The sequence below is a fragment of the Diadema setosum genome, chromosome 13 (genome assembly GCF_964275005.1).
Source record: "Diadema setosum chromosome 13, eeDiaSeto1, whole genome shotgun sequence".
NCBI lineage: Eukaryota > Metazoa > Echinodermata > Echinoidea > Diadematoida > Diadematidae > Diadema > Diadema setosum.
Genome location: NC_092697.1, coordinates 14,242,011 through 14,245,897, shown reverse-complemented (window position 1 = coordinate 14,245,897; position 3,887 = coordinate 14,242,011).

Below are 3,887 nucleotides of genomic sequence, written 5' to 3'. Positions count from 1 at the left end.
TGTTCGACTCATTCTCATAGCACTGTACAAGCTGTATGCCTGCAGCAAGTCAAATTTCACAAACAGTAATACAATGTATGTTAGTCTACTCCTGACTTTTAGAGGTGATATCAGCATCGTATACTTCTGAGTTGAAAGAAACGTTCTTTGCCATCTTGCTACGGCCAAAGATGTTATGCTAACTCCTCGCTGCTTTTTGGCTGTTGTTTCGAAGTTCCGAAAGACCTACCCAAATTGCAGGCAGTGATTTTACTATCATAAGGATTTGTAGACTTTCATTAGAATCTGCTCAGTAGAAAGAATGATGCAGAATATCAAAATGTCATACCAGTTCACAAGATAGCGATATTATTCGCAACCAGCGATGAACAAGAAGATACAGTAGATGCAAGACATTTGTGTCATCGCCTCCTCACTCTGTCGATGATATGGATATATGATAGTAATATTTTAGAAATTACATTGTGTCAGATAAGACAATTTCATCACACTTGCACTTGAATCTCATCTTTGCTGCAATTAATTCATCGTATTTCTGTGTTGATTTGATGTGAAGGATTAGATTAATTTTACATTTTGTAATTTCATTTCATGTCAATAGGGAAGTTTGAGAAGAAACACATATGTGTGTGGGTCAGCTGCAAAATTATGAGGTGTTGACAATTTTATATAAAATGTATAGGACTTTGTAGAGGTAGAGATATAGAAGGATTGAGTGTGTGTGTGTGTGTGTGTGTGTATGTACATTGTATGTATGATCATATTTTATGTTTAGCATTGAAGTCAGTCATCGCTTGAAAACGTTTTCTTTAAATCAGAATGACAGTTTGAAGACAGATTGCCAAATGGTAGCTGGCAGTATTTGTAAATAAACTTCTGTAGAGTGCATGCAGGAGCTTTCCTTTTCATTTATTTATTTTTTTTTTTGCCTGCGATTGATTGTTCTTTTTTTTGTGCTTTTTTATTTTTTACATATTTCTCTCCCTTTATTTCTTTCCCTCTGTTCAAGTCAGCTGTGAAATGTTTGTTTTGTTGTAGGCACATTGTGTATTATTGGGACTCCAAGGGAGAGGATGCCACATGTGCTGACAAGCTACAGACTGTATTTTGCAGATTTGGGTCGTTGTAATGATAATGATATTGGAAAGGCTATTCGATATCATGTTTCAGTTGGATGTAGAGTGTAGTAGCTGGAGTGAAATCAAACAGAATGGCAGAACATGAATACAATTTGAATACATTTTTACGGAAATGGTCTACTGCACTATGAGCATGGTATGATTCCTACACCTGTGTATGAAGAGTTTTCACCACAGCGTTGTAGACTTCTGCCAGCTTCGGCCTGAGCCGCGACAATACATTTATGCCTTATTACATTTGTTTTGTTCATGTCCTCTGTCCGTCGTTACTAATAGAAAAGACCTGTCTGTGGACAAATATGACTACTGGTCACGCCGCTTTTATTTAACGATACCGATCTGCAAGAGTGATTGTGCGCAGTCTGTGACCGAGAAATTCCGGCGAGCTTCGGTGATTTTACTGGCAGATCGGAAAACTTTCTTTCGGGTGTGCTACAGTGAAAACATCAATTATGGTTTTCATGATATTGTGTGTCAGGAACAGGACAGTGAAAGTTTGAACAGATTTTGATCAAAACTTAGAAAGTTGTAATTCTTATGAAGTTGCAATCTGTCAGACACAGATTTGCAATCTTATGATTTCACATGCAAGTTCAACCCTTCATATTTGCACTGTACTGTAGAGTATGAAGTTGTCATTTTCCCATCGAGTAAATGTATGAATATGTGTAATTGCATGCACCTTTAACCAGGTGTCTATGGGAAATGCATGTTAAAGCAAGATCAGCTTGTCCTCAGCGGGCTAATATAAATCATTGTAACTATTACATTGTAATTCATACAACCCTCGCATGGAAAAAGATATGTATTCTGTCATCAATTTCAAAAAGAAAAAAAGAAATGGAGAGATTTTACGGAATGTTATATACAGAACAAATGAAAGTGAACTTTTATGCCGCATCATGGAGTCATCAGTTTTTGCCTAATTGGTCACATCTTCAAAACTTCTATAACTTTCTTATTTTTAATCAGAATTTTGTTCCACTTTCACTACCCTATTCCATTTATTTTTCTGGTTCATAAAAAAAAACCTTGGTTTTACAATAGAATTCCCCTTAAAGGAGAGTTTGTCCTTTGAGAGGAGTTTGCTTCTTGTAGGTGCTATTGCCCCCACCCCCAGTTTGCATTTTTTTTTTTTAACTATCTTATGACAATCTTAAGGGTATAGGAGAATAAAGCACCTCCAGGTGCAGCGCACAGTTACTTTTTGGAAACTCCTTTATGTAGATGTCTCAGTTGTGTGAACACATTTTAAGAGGAAATTGGCATCAAAGAGCCTTCTGGTGTGAAACACCTGAGTCATGTGTTTACTTGCCCGTCCGATATTGTCGCACCTCAAACAAAAAACGTGAATAATTTGCCAACATTCGGCCACATGCACATGGTACACATACCGTCACACAGTCTACCCCGTGATTTCCATGGCAACGCGGAAGCTATGTTTGGCGATGGGGACTGGGGGTTGTTTACCCTGACTGGTTGGCGTGATTGGATTACGGTGCAGCTGCCTCACCCCTTCTGTACCCCTGTTAGCTCCGGTTTCCCCGAGATGGCGTTTACTTTGCTGCTGATGTGATTGCTAGAAAGGAGAGGCTGTAATAACTTGCCAATGCATCAATGTATAGGATATGCATGTGCAGTGTCAGAACATGTGCAATGCAAGGTGTTATTAACTTACTTGCCCAGAGAAATGAAAACATGCTGTTGGGCAAGTAAAATGGATGAGCTTCTAGCCGGAATATGTACATCGTATTCAGGCAAGGGGAAGAAATTCATATTGCATGTAATGGTATTGGTAGAGATGCACAGGATTTCAAGTAGCTGTAGTTTGTACAAATTTTGCTTGTGATAATATGTCCTAAAAAGAGCAGTGCACTCCCTGTACTGGCCCCATCATATCTAATTGCACATTGGTAGGCATGCAAGTAGTATGTAAACATGTTTGGGGCCCTGTTTATTAAGTTGGTGAAGTAATTTAGTATAGAATGAATGAATGAATGAATGAATGAATGAATGAATAATGAATGAATGAATGAATGAATGAATGAATGAATGAATGAATGAGTGAATGCATGAATGAATGAATGAGTGAATGAGTAAATGAATGAATGAATGAAATGAATGAGTGAATGAATGAGTGAGTGAATGAATGAATGAATGAATGAATGAATGAAATGAATGAGTGGATGAATGAATGAATGAAACGAATGAAAATTAATACAAGAAAAAATACATTGAATTGAGGTCTTGTCTGATGTTCTGCCCAGTTCCTAGTATATGTATGCTTCATTTGGCTTTCATATTGCAATGTGTTCTCTGTTACAGTTAATAGTACTTTACTCATCTCAGTGATGAGTTCAAGTGTAGTTTGACTTTCATCTCACAGTGTTCTCTGCTCAGCAGTGTCTACAAATGTTGTAGCCTCTATCCTTGTGAAAACATTATCAAAAAAAAAAATATGTATATAATATATATCATTCCAGTATTACTGAATATATTGTACACTATTCCATATTCCCTCCTGTAGCAGCTAATTCGTAATGCATTGTCATTTGCTCTGGTGTGGAATGCTGTATACACATAGATGTAATGCAGGGAAAAATTTGTCAGAGACAGGTTTTTGGTAGGTAAAATATCAATTTCAAATGATGTGCATCTCAGAAGAAGATAACACTTTCAGTACCTTTCTATGACAAAGATAAAAACCAGTGTTCATCTTGATCTTTGTTGTTTTCTAGATGTTACACG